This window comes from Lemur catta, chromosome 5 (genome assembly GCF_020740605.2).
Source record: "Lemur catta isolate mLemCat1 chromosome 5, mLemCat1.pri, whole genome shotgun sequence".
Classification (NCBI taxonomy): Eukaryota; Metazoa; Chordata; class Mammalia; order Primates; family Lemuridae; genus Lemur; species Lemur catta.
The window spans coordinates 55,240,502-55,257,867 of NC_059132.1; the positions used below are offsets into that span (position 1 = coordinate 55,240,502).

At 40.0% G+C, this 17,366-nt stretch overlaps 1 protein-coding gene across 4 annotated transcripts in view; it reads right to left on the reverse strand.

Moving 5' to 3' along the window:
* ATXN1 (ataxin 1) overlaps positions 1 to 17,366 on the reverse strand; it is a 336,877-nt gene that overhangs the window by 225,176 nt on the left and 94,335 nt on the right. For 2 of the 4 annotated variants that reach the window (XM_045551836.1, XM_045551835.1), the window contains exon 3: positions 14,605 to 14,669. The exons of the other annotated variants lie outside the window; for them this stretch is intronic. The gene's annotated coding sequence lies outside the window, so the exon portion shown is untranslated. The remainder of the gene's footprint in view (positions 1 to 14,604; positions 14,670 to 17,366) is intronic. 4 annotated transcript variants of the gene reach the window in all.

Sequence of the window (17,366 nt, forward strand, 5' to 3'; positions counted from 1 at the left end):
GTCTGGGCCAGGGATGGGGGCAAAAGTGAGCCAGCAGGAGGCTGAAACAGTGACCAGGCAGTAGGCAACAGGTCAGGGCTCACAGGGAGGTGGACAAGTGGGTTCCAGGGAAGGGAGGGAAAGACAAGGACTCAAGAGGCCGTGACTGGAAAGGGGAACTGCCGAGTTTGAGATGTCAAGATTTAGAAAGGTCCAAGGGATGTGGGTTCAGGTTGATCCACAGGTGCCAGGTGTGGCAGTATCGGAGGGTAGCTGAAGTGAGGGAGAGATGCAGCCTTAAGGTGAGGAGACGGAGCAAAATGTAGGACAGAGAGAAGGGTCAGGCTACACGAAGCACCAGCCACCCCAGGCTTCCCTGACACCACCTCACTCAGACAGACCGGGGCATATTTCATAATCAGTTTGTCAAGGAGGGTTGGGGGGCCACAAATGCCTGCTCAGGTTCAAGGGCATAGAATGGAGAGTCTTTGAATTCAGTTCCTTACTTTTCATAATCAAATTGAGAGGGGGAAGCTCATGAATGGATAATGCTCTAGGAGAAGAACAGGTGCATGGCCTCAGGTAATATTACTACAAGGGAGTCTACAGAGAGCACAGGCCTTGCTGAGTAAAACAGATTCAGGTCCAAATCCCAGCTCTTCAGCCTCCCCAGATGAATGAGCTCAGGCTCGACACAGCCTCTATAAACCTCAGCCATCGCAGCTGTGAGGTGAGAAGCATTGTAACACAGATATGATGTTTAGAAAAGTGCCTGTTTAGTAAAAATGAATTGATATTATCACCCTTTTAAAACTACATTATCAACGAAAATTATTTTGGGGGGAGTGAGATAGGTAAAAAGAGAGAAGAAACAGCAGTGAAGCGAACGAATGTATAAAGTGGAAAAAATCATGTACTATCTTCATTTATAACTGCTTAAAAGTAGGCTGCATGAAGAAATGAAAACTGTCTACACAAGAACTTGTGCAGAATGTTGATAGCAGCACTGCTCATAATGGTCAAAAAGTGGAAACAACCCAAATGTCCATCCACTGATGACTGGACAAACAAAATGGGCTATTATCCGCACAACAGAATAGCATCCACCGTATACACCAGGAATGAAGTACTGATACATGCTGCAGTGTGGAAGATCCTTGAAAGCATTATGCTAAGTGAAAGAAGTCAGTCACAGAAGTCCACATATTGCATGATTCTATTTATAGGAAACGTCTAGAACAAGCAAATCTCTATAAAGAGAAAGCAGTTTAGTGGTTGCCAGGAGCTGAGGGTAGAAGATTGGGGGAAAATGGGAAGTGAGTGCTAATGGGAGTGGGATTTCCTTTTGGGGTGATGAAAATGCTCCAAAATTTATTGTGGTGATAGTTCTGCAGCTCTGTGAATATACTAAAAAGCACGGCATTGTACATTTTTCTTTTAAAGTAAGCCATAAAGTACTCAATGCGTCCTCCATTTCCAAGTCCTGAACAAAGAATACTCCTCGTCCCTGGGTGAGAAGTCTTGACGGGTGGAGTACTGTATATGAAATGTACATTTCCAGCAGTTCCTTGACTTATAAATGTTAGAAGATGTCCATCTCCTCTTGCTCTAGAGACATTTTCAGGTGGATACCAGGAGAGGTTATTTCTTTTCCTTCCATCTGCTTCTTTCCATCTTAGCTACTGCATTCTGTTTCTCCATATGAGCGCAGTGGTTAAAAATCAATCTCTGCTTGATTGTCACCGGCAAAAGCTTTAAAGTGGACAGGTCTTTCATACCCAGCTTAAAGTTTATGAAAAATACTAAAGGGGTTACTCTGAAGCACTGGTTTTTTTGCTTCTCCACACCATGAGGACAGGGTCCCTGAAAGCAAAGTGTCAACAAACCACACCACCTAATAGGCAACATCATTTTCTTCAGGGAACAAACTGCAAGAAGACATTATTGAAAAATCATTCCCTGTGGTTCATTTGATGTTTGATTTATCTGATAAACATAACAATAACTGCCTATAAAGTAACCTCTAAGATCATAATATTAGTTCCAGAAAAATCAATCATCTTCATAAAAATCAACAGTGTTTTTAAGGGAACACTGATGTTAAGAAAAAATTAGAATGTCAGCTTATTCATTTGCAAAAATAATAATCAGCATAAGACTCACAATAATTTCCACAAGGACCAGAAGGTCTCTGGGAAATGCTGGCTTTTAACCACCGAAACAAAAAAACAAAAACTGCCTTTGCTATTTGAACATTCCAGGAACCAGATGAAAACATTTTTCAAAAGATTTCCAGGTAAACCATGTTCATACATAGGGTTAGTAAAGTCTCTTTAAATGTCAATAAAGTCTCTTCATAAAACGTTCAGCCCTGAAGACACGAAACAAATGATAAAGCATCATGTTTTATAACAGGTTACTCTGGTCAATGGAGTATCAGCTATAAAACATAAAACTTCTACTGAGGCAAGCACATTCAATGACTGTAAAGTAGCCCACTGGGCCCAATTTCCATGAAGAGGTGCCAACCCCATTTGGTGTGTATAATCTACAAATGAATCCAAGCACTAAGAACTGCTAACTGCATGATGCTGGATGATGGCGGGGAGGGGAGGGTCTCTAAAAAGAAAGAGAGGATTTTCCATGACACTAGAAATTAAGAGCAGATCACATAAGACTTAAATTGAATAACAACCATAAAGCTTTCATGTATCTCTAAATGAAAAAAAAATAGCCCAGAAATCTGTAAACTTGAAAGGGTCATAAAACATAAATCCACTAATGACTTATACTCTCAGCAGTTCATGTTTTCCCATCCCAATATAAGAAATACAATGTCCTATTCTGCTTTTGCTTGGGTAAGGTTGAAAAATTCAGACAGCACCACCATGTTTTTCATAGGGTCTTAAAGAGATGGCTTAGAGTTCCCTTGTCATTAATAATTTTTGTTGGCATTTTATACCTTTCAATTCCCCCAAATACTCTCTTGCCACAGTGGAGTAACTTCGAGCTACTATTCTAACATTATAAGCAGTGTACTTACAGGAAAACATAAGTCGTCTTTTATATGTTTTGGCATTCAACTCTCAGTAACAACCTGAGTGGATTTAATTATAATGCCTCACTTTTAAATTGTACTCCACAGTTCATAAAGTGCTTTCTTTCACACTCATGTGGGCTTCGTTTTATTAAATCACAGTTTTGTGGTTCAATTACTGCAAAATCCTATCAAAGGTATTTATCAATTAATGAACATTAAACATAAAGGTGATGTGAAATCTATGAGGACAGTCTAAGGGAAAATGATTGCCAACTGAAGACAGCAGAAAGATTATGACATTGGAATTATTCTCATAGTTTTGACAGTAAAGAAAACCCATCAAAAAATACAACAAAGTACATAAAATTAAAATTAAAAGGAAATTTTTCTTGCATGGGCTGCAGTACTGTTTGAAACAGAAAGGAAAAACCACTAAACATGACTGCTATTCACTAAATTTTAACCACACAGGCATCAAAGTCTGAGTCTGCAAATGCAAGTCACAGTAACAGCTGAAATAAATGTTTCTTACTATTGCAAGGGTGCATGTGTGAGGGGGAAACAAAGTATTCTTTTTAATATGGAAGCACATCACCCTGACAATCTAACTCTGACAAGCGTGCACAGTCCTAGGCGTTCTATTTCTACCTCCTAACAGAACAGCATCAGCAACATTTGTGATCATATTCTGTCAGCTGCTCTGCTAACAACGGGAATTTTTACTTGCACATGGATAGTAAGTTCTCCGAGAAAAAGTACTCCAAGACCAGGGTTCTACCTTTTTACTTTACAATTTAATGTGAGCAAGAGTTATTTCTGTGCACATTTTACACGTGCACACAGATTAGAAATGAACAAGATTTGTAATCTGCAAATTGGCTCCATGGAGCAAATAACTGATTCATCAGATATTTGTAAAAGCAAATATAACATCCATGAATTATGTCTCCATAATTGACAAACTATAAAACCCACAGAACGTTTATGTTAACAAGGTATTTTGCTTCAAGGTGTTAAATTTTTCCCTTATATGTGTGGAATGCACACACACAGAAGAAAATTCTAAACTTCAGAGTTAACCTTTACAAACCAACACAGTAATTATATTGCAAAGATATCTGACAACCCAGGATAATACTAGAAAAGGATTCTTTTTTTTCCCCCACTTCCTTTAAATAGTTCTCAATTTTTCTACAATTTATAGACTGCCTTTGCAAAAGATTTTCATAGCTATGAATCCTACTAAAGATAAATTGGGAGATAAAATAAAATCACTATTTCGATTCACAAGAATATTTGAAGCACTGCCAAAGGGAATGTTTCTCCAAACATAAAGAGAGTATTAAATTTCAAGAGAGGCTATCATCAAAATGAAGGCAGAGAAAAGTAAACATAAGTCAACTTGACAAGCCCATATTGATAAAGCACAGATAAATGTTATCTCTGGGTTACATGCCCAGGACAGGCAGTCCTCAATTTATGAATGAATTGTGTACAGAAAGGTCATTTGTAAGTCAGTTGTTTGCAACTCATTTTCTCAGAGCAACAATGTCATAAACAGTGCTAAGTTTTGTAGGAAAGCAAACAAGAGCTATGGAACCTATATAAAGAAGACAAACTCTCCTATCACCAACTCCCAAGAAAGTTGTCCCTACATAGAGCAGGGAACAGTGAAGAAATCAGGGGGAAGTAGGCGAGAAATATCTTTCTTCTTCCTCACCGGGAAACTTCCAAAGTTTTTTCCGGCATCTGCCTTCCTCTCTTTATATACTCTTCCCACTGTCTAAATGCTTCCTCCCAGCCCATATAGTAAAGCACAAAAACAATTTTATATAGTTAACCTTTAAGTCCTCTCCCCCAACCCCTCTTCCTGTGCTCGGTCATTTGACAGTCAAAGGCCAATAAAGAGTCCAGTTCAGTAAAGTCTTGTTTCAGAGTTCCGACAGCAGATGTAACCTTGGGAGAGTAGAATGGGAATATAACCAGGCTCTGAGTACAGAACACAAAGGATGAGACATCTGGAAGGACTGGCATGATTTTGGGAATTCTCTTCGAATTCAGTAATGATAAACAGGACCAGGACCCAGCTCCTAGGAAGCGCAGAGGGAAGAAGTGAAGTAGACACAGGTTCCTGACACGGATAAAAGGCAGGGCTTCCGTCCCAAGCTCAGGACGGTGGTGGGTTGCCAACAAGCTAGTTTTCCTGTCCTCCTTAACGTACAGGCTGACATTTCCCCGCTTTACCTGCAGCTGGCTATGTTTATGTGACCAAATTCTGGTCAAGGGAGCATGGGAGAAAGAAGTGGATGCCCATTTCATTAACAAACCTCCAGTGAGGCAACTCACTCTCTTCCCCTAACTCCTGGCCAGGAGCAAAAGATCCTTAGGGTCTCCCAGCACCCCAGGCTGAGCTAGACAGATGGAGACAGATGGACCCAAGGGCTGGGAATCGCCACCAAATGGATACCCCAACCCCAACTATGGAACACCCCGAGTTAACTGTAACACAATCAAAAAAGGAATTTCTATTATGTGGCACCCCGAGAGCTGAGGCTGCTTGTTATTGACACATCCTTGCCCTCTGCACTGTCACCTCATTGTTGCCTGTCGGGGAAAAGTCCTTTATGTTCACCTCCACTGGGTAATCCATCAGGTTTGTTTGCCTTCGAACTAAATAGTCTCATATTGCTGAAATTTTATAATGCTCCTAGTTTTGATAGATTTTTCTCCTCTCTTCATTGTGGTTGGTATATTTAACCCTAGAAAGCCTTCTTATGCCTTTTATTTTCTTTGGGAATTAGAGAAGTAAACTTGTTAAATCATTAACCTCACTTTGAGTGCCCTTTTAAGCCCACAGGGCTCTGGGTATCTCAGGGCCTCAACTATGGAGTAAAATTCAGAATTTTTTTGTTGGTCATTTTTGTCCTTCCTGGGAAGGCTTTTTTCTATCATTTCTAAATTTCACAAGTAGATTAAGGTCACAGAAATATGTGCTCTGGATAAGAAAATGAGGATCATGTCATTTTTATGACTAAATCCACAGTAGTGACATCACTTGACCTTTGTTGAAAGCAGCTTGCTCACTTCATTCATTCACCATTCATTCACTCAGTTTACTTTTAATGGGAGAGGGGAGAAGAAAGACTAAAGAAGGAAAAGCTGGGAGTGAGTGAGGGGAAGAAGTTGTAACCATTCCCCACACCTTGCTCTGTAAATATCCCCCTTATTTCATCATTTAGTTGTTAGAGGGTACAATTAAAAACTCTAAATTAAGGTGTAATTTGAAATGAATTTTGTCTAATCCTAAAAAGCTTGGCTTTCCTACGCTGGCTGCTCCCAGAGCAATGTTCTGGAGCTGTGCACCCCAATCACTTTCGTGTGTCTCTGGAAAGGTCCACTAGGTTCAATGATTATGTATTTCCCATGTACCGTCTGAAAAAAACCTACAAATCTTCTGTTTGATACCTGGGTACCATCTCTTTGGGGCACAGCCTGATGGGTTTCCCAATCCTTGAGGAGCTCTGCTGAGGGCTACACAGCAAGGATTCCGCCTGCCTTTACCTTGCGACTTCTATGAGAATAAGTTCACAATGGTTCCCTTCGTTCAACATGTGACTTCTACTTCTGCCACCAAAACAAAAAACAAACAAACAAAAAAGCCCGCGAAATAAGACACCCACTGCAGTGAATGCACTGTACTCTCGAGGCACTCTGAGAAAAGAGGTTAGACCAACTGGCAGATATGGGTCTGTGGAAAGTAAGTATTTTTATATGGAACCATTGACCGCCATTACTATTTTGAAATATGTTCCCTATAAAAAAATACTGAAGTCAATATATTAGTTTAAAAAGACACAGAAAGATTCTTTATCCTGCTGGCTTGAACACATGGCTTCCACAGCAAGCCCATAAAGGGAACTTAGAGGCCACTTCATGGAGTAGGATGCCATCACCACTGTCCGCTCTACAAAAACTGTAATTCCTTTTCACATGCTCACAAAACATCAATTCATACCACACTGCACAATGCCCTCTAAGCCATGTTTTAAATATGCCATGGCCAATTCCTATTTCATGGAACACTCTCATCATGAAAAAGGTATTTGAAGTTTAAGTTTACATGTTGTAAACTTAAGCTCAATGCTCAATCCCTAGACTAGAATTAGAACTTCCACAATTTCACATTTTTGAGAATGTCAAGCAACTACCACTTCCAGTTACCTATAAAAGGGGTTAACTTTCTCTTCAGTTGCCTATTGTCAATAAAATGTTTATTTAGCCTAATGACTGACTGTTATCAAAGAAAGTGTAAGAACTCAATTGTTAAGAAACAATAACGTGTAATGTTGACTGAGAGAGGAATAGAGATCTCAAAAAACCTTCAAAGACCTTCAAAACATAAATCCGATTACTGCCACCCATAATCAAATGTGTAAGTCTAAGTCTTCCCAAGGTGAATACACCCACGGTTCTGCCTCTGCCCTCCTGCAAGGCCATTTGTCCCTAAGACTGACTCCAGCTGTGTGGCGTAACAGGTTATAATTGCTGCTAGGAGGCTGCCGGCTTGTCAGAGATAAATATATGCATATATATATGTATAATCCTTGAGCTATAGGTGGAAATTCGTGAAATAACTGATAAAAACAAGGGTATAAAGACTACGGAAACCCTTTCCTAAATAACACAGAGTGAGGGACAAGCCCAAGAGAACAGAAGAATAACATAGCCAAACCCACCCAGAAGAGCAGTAATGAAAGGTTTGCTGAATGGATATTACGTAAAACAAGGTGAAAAGACAGGGTACCTAAAGATTAGGGGCTTGAAACTTAAGTATACACACACTTTTTCTATTTCTTCTTCTATAAACTTCAGCGAACTTTTACAGCATTTTAACTTTCCTGTTTGGTACTCTTGGGACCCAGAGACCTCTATCTTGGCAGAGTTAAGGGAGCATGTGTGGCCTTTTCCTAAGTAGAACAGTGATTTAATAGAGACTTTCTGTGTGTGAGTAGAGTCCAACAGCAGGCCGGGCATCTTTATCAAGGGAAAGAAGTGTCAACTTGAACGATGTTTTAATATTGTTTTTGGCTGCTGCTAAAAACAGAACAAAACAACCCCTCCCTTCTTTTTATCTGGAGAGCAGGGATGTCTTAGGTAGGTCTGACCTGGACATCTATACATTCATCCAGGCCAGGCAGACATCGTGTTTGCCTTCTTTTTAATCTTCCTTTCTCACCTAGAATAATTAGTCTTCAATGTGGGCACTCAAATATCTGAATTATTTCCATGAAGAGGGGATCACCTGTCTTACAAGCATGGCCCAGGAATCATCTCTAGCTCCTGCCTCTTCATCTCCAAGTCCATCAATCACTAAGTCCTACGATTCTACCCCTTCAAATGCCTTCGAATATGTTGCCTCCTCTTCCTTTCCTGCCTCCCTCTGACCCCCAAACTCCCTACAGCTCAGATGAATAGGCTCTCATTACCTGTTACTAACTCCCGACTTTTCCCAATTCCAGCCACCCTGGATACCCTGTCACCCATTTCACATATACACCATCTCCCTGAGTCACTTCCTGGAACAAGAACTTGGAACTCTGTGCCACCCACGGCATTAACTTCACATTCCTCTGCAAGGTCTTAATGACCCTCTAGCTCTGCCATCCTCACAGCTGTCAAACTTTCCTTCATAATCATCTCTGGCAAAAACACACTCACCGCTCTGCTGGCCTCTCCAATATACCCCACGAAGGCCACCTACATCTCTTCCTTGTGCCTTTGTCCTTCCTGCCACTGAGCCCAGAGCAAGCCCTCAGTTTCCTCCACCTATGTGTCCACACGTCCTTTCAAGGTCTCCGTCAGGTTTTGCTTCTCGTAGGAAATGCTTCCTGACCTCTCCAACCCCCAGCCACTTCTCATTCCTCTCATGAACCCAAAGGTGGCACCTCATCACAAATTCTCCCTTGTATCTTGTCACGCACTGCTCCTTAATTTGCTTCTTGTGTTGGTATTGTGCCCTCAACTAGATTTTTAAGATAATTTTAGACATACAGAGCGTTGCAAAAACAGTGCAGAGTGCCCTTGGACCTTTCACCCAGTTTCCCCATGTGTTAACAGCTTACATAACCGTAGAAAAATCACCCAAACTAGAACATTAACCTTGGTCAATACTACTTACTAAACCACAGAATTTATTAGGATTTCACCAGTTTTTCCACCAAATAGTTTTTTTTTTTTTCTATTTCAGGATCCAATCTAGGATTTCATGTTGCATTTTGTTGTCATGTTTCTTTAGTTGCCTCCAATTGGTGGCAGTTCCTCAACCCTTCCTCATCTTTAAAGACCTTGACGCTTTTGAAGAGGAGTGGTCAGTTATTTTCTAGAATGGCTTTCCATTTGTGTTTGGCTGGTATTTTCTCTTGATTAGAGTGAGACTGTGCCGTATTGGGGAGGATACGACAGGGGGGATGTGTGCTGCTCAGCGTTTCACGTCAAGAGGACGCATAATGTCAACCCGTGTCGCTGGGGATGTTAACCCCGCTCACACAGTTTAGGTGGTATCTGCCAGGATCCTCCACTGTAAAGTTACATTTGTCTCTTTGTAATTACTAAATTTTTTTTTTTTTGGCAGGGGGATACTTTGAAACTCTACAACTATCCTGTTTCTGCTTAAACTTTTTCCCACTGGTTCTAATCCATCAAATCCACTTTTTCCCATCTGATCCATCCAGCAGGGGAACTTTCTTGTGGCAATTCTTACTATGGGTTCGAACGATGCTTTTATATTCCCTCATTCCTTGTTTGTTATTAAATGGAATTCCCTGTAAGGAAGAGTTGTCCCTTTTCCCCATTTGTTTATTTATTCATTTATTGATTGGACTCATGGATATTTATTTCATTTTTGGGGTTGTAATCCCATAGTTATTAACAAGTTGTTCTAACCCTCAGCTAGATTTTCTCCCACTTCAGAGCAGACATGACTGCATCTTATCCCTCTGTCCCTCATGTCTAAGACAATGACAATGCCAGGTACATGGCAGGTATTTGGCTCATACATTCATTTGTTCAACAAACTATGTTTCAGGGCCTTGTCTTCAGGGCCAGAGTTACAACAAATAAAACAATTCCTCTTCTCAAGTGGTTTACAGCCTGGTTAGGAGAGATTTACACATGTGTCTACAAGTCCCTGCTAAAGTAGTTGGTGAGTGTAGCGATGGCCCAAATGGGAATATAGTAAACTCTACCTGGGGGAAAAGGGGTGGGGTGATTCGTAGGCAGGAAAGACTTTCTTAAAAAGACTTTCTTCAAACAGCATTCTATTCCTCTTTCTACTTCACTGCTCACTCGATAAAAATCAATGGGCATATAAAATATTCAGAGACACACGCCATCACACAGTTAGCAGGTACACCCAGCCCTGCATCTTCTAAACAAATTCCTAAAATCAAACCTCAAAGGGCACACTTTTTAGGAAGATTTAATGTAACAAACACAGCCTCTTTATATAATGACTATGTGCTCTACTAGGAAAATTGTAAACAGCCAAGGTAAAAAAAAAAAAAAAAAACAACTCCAAAAAGCCATTTGTCTTAATCCAGTCTTCAAATCCAATTTCATAGTTTTTATTCCCTCACAGGGAATAATGAAGAGCAAATAAGGTGCATCATCAATCAAAGACGGACTCCCTAAGTTTCTTTACTTAATTCAATGTTCTTGTACTGCTCCTGCTGTATTTTCCAACGCTGTTCTTTTCTACATGTGATAGTTCTGCCCTGCAAATGTCCTCAGGAATAATAAACAAACATTCGGGGCACATTTTCTGCCACAGATTACACTCTGCAACATTCTTCATCCAAAGCATTCTGAATTCCAAGCAAGCAGACACGTGTTCAGATACGCTGTCTTACTCCGAGAACTGCACACAATAGAGAATTTGTATTCCGACACTTATTGACACTTAAACCGGTTAAGATTTAACTCCTACTATTGTTCTAAATGATGAATAAGCAAACTGTCTCCCAGCACACACAATGTTACATCATACACTTTAATTATAATAGTAAATACTGCCGAAAGGAATTCTACTTTCACTGTTTCACATCACCCTTTCTAATTAATGTCAAGGTGTCTTTCATGTTAGAGAGCACACAACAGATGCACATATGTATTGTGTCTGTGGGTAATTGTGCAAATGCACAAATATCCATGAATGCACACACAAATATGCTCACATGCACACAGATTCAGCCCCAGGTTAGTATTCATGTTTAAATATAGTTTGTCCAACCCCCTGGCATGCATGTGAATACACACAAACAGCATGTAATCCTGTTGATTTCCTTTCATTAACTCTTATAGGAGATTAAGATGAAAAGCTAAAAAAAGACAAGTAGACACTTCATGGAGTCTGTGATTAAGAGACAGAAGCTAATGAGACAGATGGGTTTATGCATAAAGGGAACTTCAGTGTGACACTCCACACTGAGTAAAGAGGTACCATGCTGCACCTTCCCCACTGCAAATCTTTATGTTTAGCAGCCTACTTATATTACTCTTATTCCTAGTCCACAGAATCCCCCTTTTTGTCTGCCCGAACCTCCCCAAATTAGGATTATTACTAATATTCTTTTTTTTAGAGTCAGGGTTTTGCTCTGTCACCCAGGCTGGACTGCAGTAGTACGATCATAGCTCACTGCAGCGTTGAACTCCTGGACTCAAGCCATCCTCCTCCCTCAGCCTCCCAAGTAGCTGGGACTATAGGCACGCACCACCACACCTGGTCCTTAAATAAGGATTATTAAATTGAACAAAATAGCATTCTTTTTCTTTAATGTTATTAGAGGTTTACTCAGAGGCACTATTTCCTATAAAATCATGAGGTTACAGCTTAACAGAGAGTGCAAAACTTTGCTACAGAGCTCACCAGAATATTTTTAGAAAAATTCTATAAACATAGAAGACTTTCTGGGCCACAAAAATGAACAGAAAAATAATTCATATGTATTTTTAAATTTTTATACATTTGCCTCTAATGCAATTGGTCCTCTAAGTTATTCCCACATGTAAGTATTGTTCCTAGTAGTTTACTTCATACTATAAGAACTTGCAGATCTACAGAAATAACATACATAGAGGGCTCTATAATTTATAAATCTTTTTTTTTTTTTTTTCCGAGACAGGGTCTCACTCTGTCATCCAGGCTAGAGTGCAGTGGTGCAGTCATAGCTCACTGTAACCTCAAACTCCTGGGCTCAAGCAATCTTCTTGCCTCAGCCTCCTGAGTAGCTGGGACTACAGGCATGTGCCATCACACTTGGCTAATTTAAAAAAATTTTTTTTGTAGAGATGGGGGTCTCACTATGCTGCTCAGGCTGGTCTTGAACTCTTGGCCTCAAGTGATCCTCCTGCCTTGGCCTCCCAAAGTGCTAGGATTATAGGCGTGAGCCTCTGCACCCAGCCTACAAACACTTTTGAAGATATTATCTCACTTGATCGGTGCAGCAACCCTGTGAAATAGATAGTATAATTATCGCTATTTTATAGATAGGAGGAAAAAAACCCTCACATTTTAAGTGATTTCCCTAAGGTCATAAAGCTAGTAAATTGCAGAACTGAAACTCAAAACCAAAATTTCTGACACCAAATCTCATTTTTTTCCTACTACATGAATTTTATTTAATTTTTCTTGAATTCACTTTTTGTTTTATTTTATAATAGGAGACTATATGAATGCTCATCACTACCTAAAGATTTTTTTGTGTTTCTAAATGAAACTAACTGTTTAATCCCTAAATTTCTTTTTATAGTTCTCTTTTCCGGTTAAGATAAAATGCTCAGGTGTTTCATCATCTGCTTCCTTTATTCCCTGGAATCTCCCTTGTGAGAGATTTGATGTCCCATTATCTCACGATCTGATTATTTCTAACCATGTTGACACATCTTCCTTTTGCTTTTTTTATTGTTCTTGCACATACAGCTCAGTATTTTTCAATTTTACCCACTACTTCTTTGCTATGTTTTTATTTTAATATTCATCACAATGATTACTCTCGTTCCAGAAAATCTAAAGAGTTCTACAGTTTTACTCAAACTGCATTTGTTTACTTCTGGAATCTTTCTTTCCTGTCACTGTTATTACCAAGGTCCTCAAATTAGACAGAAGGGCTTTCCTTTCTGGTCTCACTGCATCCTTCCACAACCAGCCAAAAGGTGCTTTACCATAAATCCTTTTCAGCATACTGCTTTCTGATGTCATAAATTCTTAACTATGATATTATCCTACGCAGGGGGCAAAAGGAGGAGGTGGTTTTAAAAAGACAGATCTATTTATGTTCCAACATAGCCTGATAATTAGACTAGTGGGAAAAGAGAGCAAAAAAAAAAAAAAATCACAAGATAGCTCAACAGAAAACATGAGACAAGCCCCCTCTTTGGGGAGTGTGGACGAGATTCTTGACTGTGGTCATTGTACCCGAGCCATGACACAGGTCAGAGCTTCAGGGGCTGAAGTCCACACTGTCTGAACAGTAGAGAGAGTCAGACTTTGGGCAGACCACGTTCCCTTCTTGTTGCCCAACTCTACTTTCCCTGAGGTTTTAATTGGATTATTTCGGAATCTGCTATTTCTGTCTCGCTCCTTTTCCCCAAACTGTCATAGAAGTACTGCAGCTCGACTACTTCACAGCTGCCAAATTTCACTCCAGAGATGGCTGTATTTCAGTGGCAAGTGAAGTGATGATCCCTCTGTGCCACCTGAATACTCGTTTAAGGGGTTAAGAATCTGGAAGGGGGGTGTCTTTGTGCATGAAAGGAGTGGTTTTGTTTTATTTTGTTTTATCATCATCCCTGGAGGAGCAGGTCATTAGCTCTACTTGAGCATGAAGGAGGACACAAACCAAAAAACACTTGACGGCCTATACTAAAATGCACAGGGAAAATATTTTTTACAGTGACCACTTTTCATAGGTTCTTTCCTACAGGGACTTCAAATTCTTAAATCATCCAGGATGTAAGACGATGATAATTTTTAGAAGTAGATGAAGCACTAGAGAGCAAAGCACTCATGTTATAGACGAGATACTTGGAAGCCTAGGGTCACTGAGTCCCTTGTTCAAAGCCCTCCTGATCCCAAGTCCAAGGGCATTCCACTTGAACTTGGGTTTGTCTGCAGACATTCCTAGAGGCCAAACACAGCCCTGCCTCCTAAAGCACGTGGTATGAGCACTGAGTTTCCTGTTTCATTTGGTTACATTCATTTGTTGAGATAGATATTCCAGAAAACCTCCACCAGAAAAAACAGTGTTGAGTAGAGGGAGAAAAGGACACAGTAGAAGTAGTGGCAGCAAATGTTCACTGAGCATTAACCATGTGTCAGGCCAGGCAACGTTCCAAGGGTTTGTATGTACGTAATTCTCAGTGACCTGTTGGCCTCAGTTTAAAGAAAAGAAAAAAGATAAATAGAGAAGAAAGAATATTTCCTAAGAGAAAACAGGAGGCACAGAAGGTAATTGCCAAGTCATAGAAACTACCTTCCCAAATTTTACTGAAACATTTAGTGAAAACCTAAATAAATATCTGTGACTTACTTCTCATTTAATCTGAAGAGATCTTCTTCCTCAAAATTGCTTAGCATATAGTTGTTTCTTGCTGACTGAAAAAAAAAAATACATTTCTCCCAAGATGTTCTATTATCTCCAAATCTCATAATGGCTGTTTCAATAATCAATGAATGAATGAGTCACTATTTGAGGAAATGAAAGGCACTAATGATATTCAGGGGGCAGGTCTTGAGTTTGGGAGAAAGGGAACTAAATGATTTTCATGTTCCCTCCCCCCTATAAATGCTATAACATCAAAAGCTAACGTTCTAGAACTTAGAAAACATATTTAAATGCTTTAAGAGAAAAAAAGACAGTATTCTGAAAAGTGCCACGGAATATTGTCTTTGCATAAAGCTGTATCAAAGATGTATTTCCACCTCTAGTCACTGCTTCTGCTGTGAACAGAGCAGTTTGCCAACATCAAGAGTAGCACGAGTGTTTTGGGGGGAAGGAAATCTCTGCAGCGTTCTGCTTCAGGGTCCCAGTACAGAAAGAGAAAATGGTAGGCTTTGATGTCAACCGTTTTCTAATGTTTTACTCTGCCAGATGACAAAATATTTTACCTTATTTCATGAGTTATTACAACTACATGTATGTTTTTTCACTGACATCAGAAATTATATTATTTACAAAACTTTCAAAAAATAAAATGCTTCATACAGAAGCCTGGTAAGTTATTTTAAAAACACTAATGTACTCCAAAATACTTTGAAACAGCTATGCCTACCTATAAAGCAACATGTACTCTTGAGTCTTTGACCCTACATCTTTCATTTTGCCGTGACAAACATCATTGGGTATCTCAAAATAATGCCTTTCGCCAAAGTGGCTATGAATTGCATTATGGAGGCTACCTCCAGACTGAAGGAAGTGCAGTGGAAAAGGGAAGAACATATTTATGCTGAAAGATAAATTTTAATGAGAGCTCCATTTTAAATATTTAATGGATATCAATAGGATTTTCTTAACCATAGAAATGTACATGACAAATTACCAAACGGGAAAAGATGCTATGTCCCAGAATGCACAGAACGCATGTGTGCTGGGTCGGAGGGTGGGTAGGGTAGTGGGGTGGACATCTGGGCAGAAGTTTGAGTCCCAAAAGAAAGCAGTTGGGCAGGGAGTGATAAAATAGAGGAAAAGGTCCACCAAGGGTAATAAATCCAAAGTCAAAAATGTAGCCTTTACCAAACCCATGTCAAAGCCAAAGGAGATAAAAGAAATCTCTGAGTGGATCCCCCTAAGAGGCCACTAGAAGCGCCCAGGAGTAGAGGGAGGAAGGTAAGAAGAACCACATCCCTCACACAGTGCTGAGGGGAAGGACACTAAAGAGGTCAAGGTGTGACAACTGGAGAGACTATTTTGACCCGGAATCTAAAGTCTGTTCAAAGTGAATTAAATAAAGTTAATTATGTGTGTGGAATTAATTATTTTAATCTCATCCTCTAGGGTGAATTTGGGTGGATAAAGTAAGAAAAGGGATAGTTAGTATGAGAATCAGGTAAATATGTTCTGGTCAAACAGTCACCTCAATTATTCCTTTGGGTGGTGGTTAAAAAAAGAAAATATCACCATATACCACGATAAAGACAGAGTGACATCCACTCTTCTGTCTAATGTGTTTAGATAGTCATAGAAAGTAAAAACAGATGAGTTTCACAATTTCTTAAGGACATGACTTTTCCATAAGATGCATTATTTAGATTATTAAATTGAGTAATTACACCATTTTTACTGGCCCTAGCAGCTGTGCGTTTAAGGGGAGGAGTTTTACAAGTGGGCTTCTCTCCTTAACTTCTTCATTTTCTGATCTGGTCCTGCTATCAGCAGTCACAACCTCATTACCAGTCTCTGTCTATCCTCTGGTTCTTTCTGCTTTATGCCTTCCAGATCAACAGGTCTTTCTCCACTGGTTTCTCCAGTTTCTCATTTCAGACACCCTGAATGCCTCCTTCTAGAATGGTCTAGTGCAGCTCCCCTGTTCACCCAAACTAGTTATGACAGCGTTGACTATATCTCTCTTAGGGCTGTAAACTCCATCAGGGTGGCCCCATGTCTGCCTTGTTTCCCTCTGTATCTTCAATGCCCAGCACTACACTAGAACATAGCAGCCCCTAAAAATAGTATCCACCAAATGAATAAATGAGTGATGAACGACAATGAGATTAAAATTTAAAGACATTGTTTCAGTTTCTCCCAATTCAAAAGTTGTACTATAATTCTGTATTCGCAAAGTCCTAAGGTACCCCAAAGACCCCATGGGACTCTGTGAATTGAGTCGGCAACAGTGATTTGGCCTGGTCTTGCAAATAAGTCTACGTGATTGCAAAAATGGCTTGGGCAACCATGTGTAGTGTATGGAGACAACCAAAAACTGCTGGACCACAGATCCACAGACATAGCACAGTTAAATGTGGTTAAAAGATTCCCCACTCTCCTGCCTCCCTAGAGAAATTTACTCTGGTAAGCCCTTGATAATCAACACATCTGTATTTCCGCATGCCAGCCAGCGATCCACACCAAGAGAATCATTTCTTCCTCTCTGAGACTCCTATCATTCTGTAGTTTAGGAGGAAGCTAAGTGCTATCCAAATACCGAATGTTCCACACGGTAGTGTTATTACCATTCTCACTACCATTACACGCGGCCTTTCTACCTACACTCAGGAGGTGCCTCATCAGAGTCTGGCAGAACATTACAAACTCTTTTCCTGACCTATATTTGCTGACACATTTGTTGTCTTCTC